The sequence below is a fragment of the Podarcis melisellensis genome (assembly GCF_964234715.1).
Source record: "Podarcis melisellensis genome assembly, chromosome: 6".
Lineage (NCBI taxonomy): Eukaryota > Metazoa > Chordata > Lepidosauria > Squamata > Lacertidae > Podarcis > Podarcis melisellensis.
The window spans coordinates 33,297,067-33,310,487 of record NC_138538.1 but is presented as its reverse complement, the minus strand read 5'-3'; the positions used below and the strand labels follow the sequence as shown (position 1 = coordinate 33,310,487).

Below are 13,421 nucleotides of genomic sequence, written 5' to 3'. Positions count from 1 at the left end.
TGTTTCTAAATTTTATGGTCACACAACACACACACACACACACAGAGAGAGAGAGAGAGAGAGTGCTAGATAGATAAAAAGAGTATACACATTTCTAATGACCAGCAACTGTATTTGGCACCCCATCACCTCTAGGGCACTACGATTCTGTTAATGGTCTGCCACAGGGCCAAGCAGTTGTCTTTGACAATCCCAAGTGCTAACAGGGTGACACAGCCACTGCTGAGCGACTCTGACAGAAGAGATAGTGCAATCCAAATTCGATACTCAAGACAAAAATGACCTCCGCAGAACAAACAGTTCTAAAATTAGCACTGTTAAGGCCCAGCATGCCAGGGGGCCTATCAAAACAGTGAAAGGGAATGAGTTAATGGCCACATTCCAGACCAGGAGAAAATGCCTCCTTACACTAAGAGCAGATGGCTTGTGTACTATTCTTCAGGCAAGACGAGAAATGCACCTGCAGTACTGGAGGGATAGGGTACATCTAAGGAGCTGGGCATGAAGCCAGGTAGTTTTGGCAACCACACAGAAGTAAAGGAAAAAGGGAGAGAAACAATTCTTCTATTCTGGATTCCAGATAGCTGTATGGTCACAAGCACATGGAGTAAGTATATGAAAGGCATGAAAACAAACACAAACAATCTGCTAGCAAAACTAGTTCGGAAGATGATTCAGTCTAGATAACTAGTATTTTGCATTGCTGGGAGCATTTAAGCTTTGGTAAAAGTTCAAAATACCTTGATTTTTTAAAAAGCGAATTAAAAAGACATGATTCAACTATACCAATGTATCCTCAGGCCAGATTAAGTCTGTATCTCTTGTAATGAGAGTTGTTCTCTCTGTGACTGCAAGAATTGTTGCGATCTGCCCTGTGTAAGTATCTCCTCCAATATTTAAAATAAATCACTCGGTGCCATAATATACTAGTGGAAAACGCATGGATTTTATTATCGCCTGAGCAGTAGGTTGAATTGAGAGGTTTATCAGCCATTCTGACCCCAGTACAGACAAGGCACTGCAGGACACATGGTCAAAACTCAGTTTAGGTCAAGAACCATGTGGGCTGGCCTGAAAGTGAGGGTCATCAAAATGTGTGCGGCCTGAGCTCTGAATATAAGGAGGTCACTTAAGGTCAAACTGTGTAAGCAAAAGCTGCAGCATTATACTACAGCATCCCAAAGGAGCGATAGGTCATCTAGAGAAAACATGGGAAGAGTGATCAAATCAGATCCAGGGATGAAGGAGCTTCAGGCTGCTCTACAAGGTCTTATTCAGACAAGCATGCATGCAGTGGCATAGCGTGGGGGGTGCAGGGGGGGCTGGCTGCACCGGGCGCAACATTTGGGGGTTAGGGTTAGGGGGCGCAAATCCACGGGTTAGGGGGCGCAAATTACTTGCCCTGCCCCAAGTGCTGACAACCCACGCTACGCCACTGCATGCATGTTCTTAGACATGTTGCTGAACTCCAGCTTCCACCAGCCCCAGCTAGCATGGCCAAGAGAGAGGCATAATGGGAGTTGTAGCCACAGGTTCCCCACCTGTGGATTAAATCATTATGTTTCTGTATTCACCCATATTTGTGCAGGGCTAAAAATAATACTTCTAACTATATCCCATTTTAAAACTGCCTGGATAACTTGCAACTGTGGTGAGGAATGTCAAATCTGATAACATGCCTTGTGCTCATTTATTTCTTAAATTTACATCTTGCCTCTGCATGAGAATGTGCCCACAATAAAATAAATACTAATGGACAACTCCAAAATTATGAAATACATCACAATATATTATGGAGCATTTTAAACAGGAGTTTGCTTCCATGTGGAAACTGGCAATACTAGTTAGCAAGGACTTGAGCAGCTGGATACCCTGGAATATGTACTGAGGCCAAGGAATCACTGAACTATTATCGCACATGGACAAAAGCCACTCAGTTCAAAAAGGTGAGGGCAAATCCCATGAATCATCAGGGTGGAGCTGAGGTTGTGGTAACATGGGTATTGTTTCTAACCAGGCTCCTTCTATGACCATATAAAATTTTTTTAATTATACAATTATAAAACTTGCAGGCAATGAGTTAAATTAAATTAAAATATTTAATCACATGGTTATAAAAGCCTGCAGGCTACAGACAGGAACTACCTATTATTGAAATTGTCTAAAGAGGTCTATTTTTTCCTTTTAAAGTATTCTCTTGCACACAAACCACCCCTTTCCACATAGAAGGCTTTTCCTTCCTTGTCGCCAGCTTTCTCTTACTGGAGGCAATGAATTGAGTAGCTGTAGGCTCAGGCACGGCAAGTTTTATAATGCCCACTTTCTTCCTCTTAAACAACGTGACTACTAAGCACCCTTTTTACCTTCTGGCCAATTATGAAGTCACAACCACCTCCTATTCTGCAACCCCTTTTGCACCCCAACTTTCATCCTCAACCCCATGTTCCTTGGGCATGCACACACATGCGCGTGCACACACACACACAAACACACACACTTTGTAAAAAAAAATTTGGGGAACAGTTCGTTGGAAAAATATCATTGCTTTGACACTAATTTTCATTTCAAAGACTCACATTAGTTGAGAGGTATGTACAAACTCACTCAACTCAGCATGCACCATATAGTGACAATGAATCGTGGTGATCAAGAAGAAAACTCCAAAACCTAACTTCATGACAAACAGTATGTCTCCTTCATAGTAGAGGCATTCCCTCTTTTGTTTGGTTACTTCAAGGAGATTCTTTCCTGTTTTTAAATGAGAGAGGTCTGTTACCCATATGAGGGGGTTGCTTTTTCTACTAAATGAATTCTTTCTTTGTTGCCTCATGTTACAACTCTGAAATACACTTGCTGTGTTGGAAAAAAGGTAACAGGGAAAATCTAATGAAAGCTTGAATTACATGTTACTTTACATTTTACTCACTGTGTACATCAAACAGATGAAGAGATCCAAATCTCAGTAGCATTTACTCTGCAATGAATACTTCGGGTTAGGCCTTTGTCACAAATTTTAAAATGGTGCACCAGTTTTAGAGTGTGCAATCAAGGGTAGCTATTTTATTGTAAATTATAATTGCTGAAGGATTAATTAAGCAGGTTCTGACTTCACCCTGTTGTATAACCTGCAGCCACATATTTTAGTCGATACATTCCTCCAAATATGAGATGATAAATAATGACCTCAAACAACCCTCTTTATTTGTCTATATGTTCAACTTTTAATTGCATACGGTATTTAATTGCATATGGTATTTTATTTTAGAAATACATGTATCACCCTATTTAAATACTTAAGACATATGCAGGTTCTAATCTACTCACAGGAAGCAAACAAAAGAGAATGCTGGAGAGAACTTGAAATGGAAGTGAGATGATGAAGAAGAAGAAGAAGAAGAAGAAGAAGAAGAAGAAGAAGAAGAAGAAGAAGAAGAAGAAAATATTCACAAGTTCAAAACATTTCATTCACTTTCTAAGCTTGGCACAGAAGTTTACAACTAGTTGTGTTCAGTCTAGGAATCACATAATCATAGAATTGTACAGCTGGAAGGGACCCCAAGGGTCATCTACTCCAACCCCATAAAATGCAGGAATCTCAACTAAAAGTACATGTTGTTTCTGGCATCTGTCTATCTTGAGTACACTGGAGTACACCTCCAGGGGTGAAGTCACATTGCTGCGTTAGCAGCACTGAAGGGACCTCCCTGAGGTGCAAGCCTGAGCAGTGTGTATGGAGACCCACGCCCTCTCAGCCACCCTGATGTGGTTCATATGAAAGCAGAGCAATATGTTTGGCACCAGCCCAGCTGCAGAAATTGCCTGGAAGAGGCATACATGGCACCATCCAACTGTCTTAGGGATTCCACTCTGGATTTGTGTAGGGTGACCCTTTAGCCTTTTCTTCTCCTGAAAGAAAAGGTTTAGATCCTGAGGTTTAGGATCAGAGTTTTCCTTCTCCTAGGTGGGCTACCTTCCCAGGTCGATGAGTCCCATTTGCCCCTCATTTTCTTCCACAGAATGTGCAAAAACTGCCATCTTGACTGTTGGATCCACTATTGGTCTCATCTGCTCAATCTGTCACAGCCTATCTTCACATGCAGGGGAAGTCCCTAACTCAGTGAGTGTTTGAGACCCATCAGCACACAGTGCATTCGTTGTGGGGCTTGGCTGATTTCCACTTCTGAAATATTCCATAAGACAAGGAAAAGTCAAATGCTGGATTTCTACCTATATGTATACAACCCAATCTAAGCCTGCAGCAATTTTAAAATGGAAAACAAAGTGAAAACAAACAAAACATGTTATGAGTGGATTACCTCCATCACCTAAGGTCCCCACTCTAGACCATTTCCTGCATCCTCCTAGTTACTTTGGAGGACCTTTATCTTACGCATACCATGCTTATTACTTTCTCTGTGAAACAGGCAAGCACAAATGTGTACCCTTCCCTGCTGCAAAAAGATGGCATTATGTAAGTGCTAACTACTCTATTGTGAGGTCATGACATAGCCCAGGAGAACCTCTTTGTTTTTCCAACACAGTTAGTTCATTCACAAAGGCTTCCAGCTGTGTTAGCTAAAGTCTAATCAGAAACCAAGAGGGAGCCCAATCAAGCCAGAAATACCTTTCCTTCTACACTGGATTCAGTGTGAAGGTGACAAGCCCAGAACAGGCCATCCGCTGTTGCCTGGTTCATGACTCCCAAAGAGGGGTGAAGCAAGGAAGGAAGCTAAGGAGAGAAAGGCTTGAATATAATCCAAGTTTTGACAGGACCTTCTCAGTTCCTGGGAGAGAAAATGGAGAACAGGGGAGAGTGGGTGTTCTCATTTTCTGGAGGGAAGGCAGCTGTTATAGACCTCACAACACAGTCAGTTTTCTTGCCCATGGAATACACTAATGAAAAGGGGATGGGTGGATAACAATTAAAAAGGAAGCTATGGAGTGGCTTTTTCCTAGTTTTTGGCTGACACCTTCCCTCACCATCTTGTACTAGAACAAAGGTATTCTTTTTATCTAATTATTATTACTACTATTATTTATTTACACCCCGCCCATCTGGCTGGGTTTCCCCAGCCAGTCTGGGCGGCTTCCAACAAAATATTAAAATACAGTGGTCTGTTAAACATTAAAAGCTTCCTTAAACAGGGCTGCCTTCAGATGTCTTCTAAAAGGGTTTTCAGATTATTACAAAATAGTCCCTTATTCTCCTTCTCTCAGTCATATACCCCATTTTAGCTACAGTATAGTTATAGATTTATATGGTGTAAACTGCCTTGTGGTCCTTGGATGAAGGGTGGTATAATAATAATAATAATAATAATAATAATAATAATAATAATAATAATAGATTTATAGGTGCTAAAATACATATTCTAGATTTGCATTAGTCAATGTTAATCCCATGGAATTTGCATATGTTAACCTAGAACACCTTCCTAAATGGTGTATCAGCTACCCCGTTTAATCCTAGGCCATCAACACATGTAAAAACTAATTTCCTAATGATCCTTTAGGAAGCCTACCTCCTCCAACTGAGAGTTAGTTCAAAAGACAATACCAGAGTTTTAGAAAAGGTAGGTTGATGGTAATAAGCAGTATGCTGGAGAGAGAGATGTTGATATTTTATGAGAGGGACAGAAACTTCTTGGAATATTGATGCACTGACCTTCTTCCATAAGTAGGCTCAGGTTATAGAGATGTGTAAATAAACCATATAGTGTAAATAAACCACTATAGTATCCATTGTGCCTCATTTCTGAAGGAAACACAAACCCTAGTTAAGTACCAAGACCCCTGGAATCTTGTGCACTGCTCAGCAGAGGTTTTTATCTCTGATATTCAGTTGTTTAGCATGCTGTACTAATCAGAGGGAGGGAAAGTAGCTATGGGTTGTAGTCTTAGGCCTGAGAAAGGGCAAATAAAGCTGAACACTTCCCACAAGTAGCACCTTAAAGACCAACTAAGTTAGTTCTTGGTATGAGCTTTCGTGTGCATGCACACTTCTTCAGATACACTGAAACAGAAGTTTCCAGACCCTTCTATATAGTGAGAAGGTGGGGAGGGGTATTACTCAGAAGGGTGGTGGGAATGGGTGATTGGCAGATAACTGTGATGAGCCTGTTGACGACTCTTAACGACTGCAATAGGTCTTACAGGAAAAAGCAAGGGGTGAGAAGGTGAAAAATGGCTTTGTCATGTATAATGAGATAAGAATCCAAGGTCTTTGTTCAGACCAGGTGTCTCCATGGTTTTAAGTTTGGTGATAAGTTGCAATTCAGCAGCTTCTCTTTCCAGTCTATTTCTGAAATTCCTTTGTAGTAAAACAGCTACTTTGAGATCTTGTATAGATCTCAAGACTTCACACAAGACAGGGATCTTTTTAGTTCTGGCTTTATCTGGCCTATGTTCAGGCCTTTCAAAATGGAAAGGGATTTGACAGAATATAGTTTGCAAATGAACTTGCAAAGAATCATTTGAGAGGAGAGGTCACATTAAGGTTGCTGCTAATATGTAGTGTTATTTATGTGTTACAAATACTAACACAGGATGTATCTACCTAAATAGTCTTTTAACACAGAACTGAAAAAGCAGTCACATTCTCCAGAACCTAAACAAATATTTTCCAGTTAGTAAGTGCTAGTCTGTCCTGAAATCAAATTGTGTAACTAGTGTTTTCCTCTCTGCCCTTCATGACCTGCAGAAACTTCCACCAATGATGGAGCTAATTTGTTTTCAGTTGCTTCAGATGGTGGGACATGAACCAATGGATTCAAATGACAAGCAAAAGTATTTAGAGTAAATATTAGGAAAAACTTCCTGGTGGCACAAGCTGATTGACAGTGGAACAGGCTGCCTCAGAAGGTGGTAGACTCTCCTTTGTTATAGTTGGTTTTTTTTAAAGCAGAGCCTGGATGACCACCTACCAGCAATGCTGTAGTAGTGAGTGTCTTGCATCAGTGGGGGGATTGGATTACATGATCTTTGAGGTCTCTTCCATCTTTGATTATGGTTCTATGAAAGAGAATAGAAAAAAACAACAATCTGACTAAAGATGCATCTGCACAATAGTTTTGAAGGTTATCCAGTGTGCATCAGATACCATGGTCCACAATCCCAGAAGACTTCAGCTTGTTCTTGTCTGTACATATCAAAGATAGGAGATTTGGGTGGATCATAGGATAAGGTCAAGAGGTTTGCAAGGCAGCATTCATGCTTATGGAATGAGAAAGAAGCTACCTGCCTCTTCCCAGTCTCAGCTTTGTCCTCTTTCCAAATCACTTTGCAGTGAAATTACTTTGCAGACGTGTCCCAAGATACTATTATGTCACACAGCTACACTGCAACAAGAGGCTCTGAACACAACCAAGCTCCACCTCATAGAACACACTCTTCTTTGAATTCAGAGTGCAGGCTGGCCAGATAGTAGCTGATGTTACCATTTACTTTGTTTGGAAAGAAGGACTTGTATACTTTCAAACTGAACTAGGCTCTGGTCAGAAATCAGAGCCTGAGATATGATCATACTAATCTACAGGGAAGCCTGGAACTCTTCCTACTGAGGGTTAAGGTCCACATGATGGGCAGGAAATACTGCAGGATTTGACATCATTAATAGCATTGCTCAAATGCAGAGCTTTAATATTACAGAGTACTACTTGTAATTCATTGTGTGCCCAGAGTTAATGATATCACATCCCTCAATGTGATATCATTAACTCTGCGGAAAACTACCTATTTACTTATATTGAAACAACAGTGTTGTCAATAGTCCTAATATCCAGCTAGCATAAAAAAGAACTCCTATGAATAGTGGAAATTTCTAAGTAACAAAATGCAATGTTTTAAAAATTCAACAACTTTTGTTATGATATACTCTCCAAATCAGAAAAATATTAGCTTTCTCAAATGCAATCAAGGCAAATGAAAACATGACAGACTATGGTTTGTTCTCAACGTACTGCTTTCAATCTATACTGATTCTAAACCCTACCATCTATAAGGATGGGAGTGGTTATTTGATATGTGTTTGAAAACCCTCTCTTGGATTACATTATCCACATCTTTTCCTCCCTGCATATGCCCCAAGTGAATGAAGTAGGAAGTGGTGATTGTGATCTTGGTAAAAGGCCACCCACAACATCATTAGACATGAGTGTCTCTGTTTTCAAATGGGCACACTGTAGGGTAATACAGAATGAATCTGCAATGAGCTTTTATTTTCTAAATGAAACCAGTTTCTCAATAAGCACATTTCAATGGAAACATATGCAATAGATCTAGATTGTTTGTGGACTACAAAGAGAAAAAAAAGTATTCAGTCTCCATCAATTCTGGAACAAAATGTTGTGTGTACATAGCCACCGTCTGTGCATTTATCCCTGGATCAACAGAAACTCTAAGCAACAGTTCTTCCATCTTCTCTGGATTCAGATTCAGCTAGCCCATCACTGTGTTCCAGCTCTGCTTTAGGACCTAACCTGCCCACTCCCTCTGATCAAATGGAGAAGAGAGATAGAGACATGTATCATCAACCTCCCAAAGCTCTAACTTCATGCAGCAATTTCATGTACAAGTTCGAATAGCACGGGGGAGAAGATGGATCACTGTGGGGGTCCACATGCCAATGTTTATGGGAAACAGCATCCCTTTCTGAGACCAACCAGACAAAAAGGACCAGAGCCATGGAAACACAGGACTTCACAGTCCAATGCAGACAAGATAGCTCAGAAGGATGCCATGGTGAATGCTAACAAAAGCCACCCACATATTCCAGAGAATCAAGAATAACTATATCTCCAATCCTTATCTGTCCATCATTTCCTGTGTCCATCTTATGTCCCTGAGAACATAAATAACTACAAAAGTCACAGACTGAAATTGAAATAAGCTAAGGAAAGGTTTTCAGTTCTATGTCATGAGAACACTTAGGGTTACTGTGACAAACCTATGACCACAGGTAGAAAAAATATGATATAGCTCTGCTTTCTGATTTCTCAAAACATGCTGGTATGCTTCTTGGAAACCCATAGGTGATATCCAATTTCATGTGAGCAGACTTCCCCATTCATTCCTCCATGGAATCCCCGTGCCCTCCAATCTACTACAGAGGGTCCGCCAACTTTCTGGCAAATATCTGGGAGATGCATAAATAAAAGTCTACTTTATTTGTGGATACAGTTGTGTACTATCCCTTGTTGTCTTTGATCATGGTAGCCAGGTTTACATATTACACAATTTACTTACTCTATTTTAAGGCAGATACATGCTCACATTCCTATCAATAATATCATAGCAAGGACAAGTTGCTATTTGGCGTAACCAGGAATGAAATAAATAAAAGCAATAAACTCCAAATTATATTACTCCAAAGTTTTATAGCTAACACTTTCTGCTGAGCAGAGGGAACTCCCACTTTTGCTCAATGCAAAGTGACTCTAAGATATCACATCAAATGTGCTGCCAGCAAAGCAAAAGTGATATGTATGATTCACTTACTTTGCTCCAGGCATTTAGGCTGAAGGAAGCTGATGCATAATTAAATAATCTTTTTTTTTTTTGCTTCCCTCTGTGTAGTAACAGCTTTACTTTTACATTGTTTCGTGCTTTGATGTAAAGTATGCAGTTTATCTAGACAGACCACAATTAAACATGTAGGAAATACCTCACATGCTGATATATTGCCATATGTAATGCAAGAAAGAGTATCACAACTACACAAATAGAACCCTGTAACAAATCAATGCAGTACTGAGAACTCCTTTTCAGGATTCTAGTCAGTCACACACTTACATATGGGATACTCCTATCCCTGTCCTCCACTTCTGTTTCCCAACTGATAGTCAACATTCTGTGGCTACTGTTCAAGGTCAGTCCACTCTGAGTTATATTCTGATGGAATTACAAACTTGGAGGATCAGGGAAATGCTGTGGATTTCAGTAAGCCTTTTGATTTCAGTAAGCCTCTTGATTTCAGTAAGCCTGTTGACAAAGTCCCCCAGCATATTATTGCGACGAAGTTAGTAAAATGTGGGTTGAACAAGGTAACTCTTAGGTGGCTTTGTAGCTGATTGACTGACCAAACCCAAAAAGTACTCATTAATGGTTCCTCATCAGCCTGGGAAAAAGAACATGGTGATATATTACTGTGCCAAAATACTGGTGGAAGAGACTTGGTACAACCATTCCCTCTGATTAGAAGCTGTCAATCACAAAAGAGTTATCCAACTCCCGTCCCTCCAGCCTGGCATAAAAGTCACCCCTACTTTCACAGGATGAAAGTGTGTCTGCAAAAAGTTAAGCCTATCTTCACAGTTTTTTAAAGGTCAAATGGTCCCGAACTACTGTGTAGAGCTCTGCTTCAGTTGGGGCACTTCAGAGAGACCCTGCTTTGGCCAAGCCTCAAATCTGTCTAAAATGTCCCACTTCAATTTGGGATTCAGGACTTGACTGGGTCTGAGGCACACTCCTACTAGAAACTAACCTTCAGCTAGTATTGCTGGTAAGTGGCCAGGTTCATTTATTAACTTGGCGGCCACATTCTAGGACAGTTACAGTTTTCAATCACTTTTCAAAGGCAGCTAAAATATAGTGTGCTGTAGTACTCATGTTTCTATAGTAGTTTTAATTTTTTTTAAAAAAAGCATTTAAGTGTCATTCTGATAATCAGTGATGTCAAGCTTGTCTGCCAATGCTTGTGATGAGCAAATGTGTTTCACAACTCAACAAACTGTTTGTAGATCACTTGCTGGCAATCTGCAGACAGATGGATGGCAATATACCTGCTGATTCATCAATTAACTGGGCACAGCAAAAACTTTTCTATTCACAATGATCCAGGAGGGCTCTTCTGTTCTTATTCTGTATGAGCTGAAGTATCTTATATTGTAAAGAAAACCCAAATCTATCATCAGAGATTGGTGATGGAGGAATTTAGCAAGTTCTTGCCATTTCTAAGAGGTGCTGAGTTTCATACTGGATCAGGAGCTAAATATAAATAACCGACATGGCAGAGAACATAGGACAGGTAGGGAGAGGGTATGTACTATTTTGGGTTGCACTTGAAAGTTTTATACAAATATGAGTATGATTAACTCATATTTGATGAAACTGAGCATCGTGGGGCTTCTGAGTAAGTCTGCATGTGACTAAGACTGCAATCCTATACATACTTACCTAGGAGTAAGGCCCACTAAACACAATGGAACTTACTTCTGAGTAAACGTGTGCAGGATTGTGCTGCATGTCCCATTCGAAACAATGGGAAAAGTTAGTTGGGAAAAACTTAGTTTAAATGTTCTCATTGGATTTTAGAAGTGACTCGTTTTAGTTGGATCAGAACCTCAAAGGGGTTATGGAGGGAACCATGGTGGTATTTTTCTTATTAAAGGAGCTGTGATGGTTAAACAAAACAAAGTAAGTTGCTTATTTTCTGACTAAGAGCATGAGCTGGAAACCGATCCTGCTTCCTGAGCCAGGCAAATAGTAATATGCAAATATTTAATTATGATGATAATCTTATTGTCCTGGGGTAAATTGTGGGGGAGGATGGGAATAACTAGAAATTTGATGCAAGAGATATTTGAATGGATTTGATAACGAAAACAAAGCATCTACAGGTATTCGCCTGCACAGCAAGTGAAAATCTACCCTTTCTAGAAGTATGGGCCAGATTTCAAACATTTTATTGTCAAACATAAATACAGCATTAATTTCATTCCTCTTTGAGTGGTTTTCCTTTTTAACCATTCATAATATCTATGGTGAAATGCCCTTTTGGGGTTCTTCACAATTGCCACCCTGTTGCTGATACACCTTTTCTGGGGAAAGGTATCATAGAGGGTGGTCAGGGCATAGCTGCAGGCACTCTTGGATGAGACTGATTTTCTAGATTCATTTCAATCTGAATTCAGGCCTGTACATATATACAGGGAGAGAGATGGGGTGTGTGACCCTGTTGATCTCTCAGTGACCTTTGATACCATTGACCACAGTATTCTACTGGATTGGCTCTGTGAGATGGGAGTGCAGAATACTGTGTTACACTGGCTCTGCTGCTCCTACCTACAGGACTGATTCCAGGGCATGGACAATTGCCCTTTGGGCTGCTGGGAGTTGTTTTGTAGGGTGCCACAGGACACTACTTTGTCACTTATGCTATATCTATAAGAGGCCACTGGGGTTGGTCATGAGGAGTTATTTGGAGCACAGTTTCATTAGTACACGGATGACACATATATCTTTGTCTGTAGCATTTGAATCAGGAGGTGCCATGCAAGTCACAAATTAATCCCTAGTCTCAATAATAATTGTCTGGATGAGGGTCAATAAACTGAAATTAAATCCAAGTAAGACAAAAGGCCATGTGGACAAGTAGTTTCCAGGTCTGGGAAATTGGTCAGTTGCTTGCTCTGAATGGGATTGCACTCCCCCCTGAAAGAATAGGTGTGTAACTTGGGGGGACTCCTAGATCCAGCATTGTCACTGAAGGCTCAAGTGTCTTTAGTCACTAGGACACTAGCTGGTATGCTAGCTACAACTGTTCCTGGACAGGGATAGCTAGGCAACAGTGATCCATGTAGTGGTGACCTCTAGACTGGATCACTTTAATGCACTTTACATCAGGCTGCCCTTAAGAAAATAAGAGCTTCTTGGGTCAGGCCAATGGCCCATCTAGTCCAGTATCTTCTTCTCACAGTGGCCAATGGGAAGCCTGCAAGCAGGACTAGAGTACAATAGCATGTTCCCCTCCTGCGGTCTCCAGCCAGTGGCATTCAGAAGCACACTACCTATGACTGTGAAGGCAGCATAGCCATCATGGCTAGAAATCACTGATAGCCTGATCCTCTGTGAAATTGTCTAATCTTCTGTTAAAGTCATCCAAGTTGGTGGCTCTCACTGTCTCCTGTGGGAGCAAATTCCAGACTTTAACAATGAACTGTGTGGAGAAATACCATCTTTTGTCTGCACTTGCATTTGATTGGGAAGCTGCAGATAGTACAAAATAATGCTGCATGGTTGCTCTCTGAGGCATCTTATCAGGAACATGTGACACTTCTGTTGATAGGGATGCACTGGCTGCCAATCTGCTACTAAGCTAGGTTCAAGGTTATACTACCGGTGCATAAAGCCCTATGCAATTCTGAACAACAGAATCTGAGAAACTGCCCCAGTCATTTACATTTGTGGAGGAGCATCTGTTGATGGTGACATACACCTTTGCAGTAAGGCATGATGTGACCTTAGCACTGTGGCACCTGCTCTCTGTAATTCCCTTTCTTCAAAAGTGAAGCAACCCCAATATTGGTTAGTGTTTTCAATATCTGTTGAAAACTTTTCTTTTCTCAGAAGCCTTCTCAAATCAGATAGTTTTTAATTCTTGTTGATTTATGTGTTTTAATACTATTTTATTATCTATGTTTTAT

At 40.5% G+C, this 13,421-nt stretch overlaps 1 protein-coding gene across 4 annotated transcripts in view; it reads right to left on the bottom strand.

The window, feature by feature from the left end:
- Positions 1-13,421, bottom strand: part of NGF (nerve growth factor) — a 53,967-nt gene that overhangs the window by 18,552 nt on the left and 21,994 nt on the right. Inside the window, exon 2 of one of the 4 annotated variants that reach the window (XM_081917433.1) lies at positions 6,924-7,011. The exons of 2 other annotated variants lie outside the window; for them this stretch is intronic. The gene's annotated coding sequence lies outside the window, so the exon portion shown is untranslated. Of the gene's footprint in view, positions 1-3,324; positions 3,346-6,923; positions 7,012-13,421 lie in introns of those variants that run through there. One more of the 4 variants, XM_081917434.1, reaches the window with a different exon arrangement.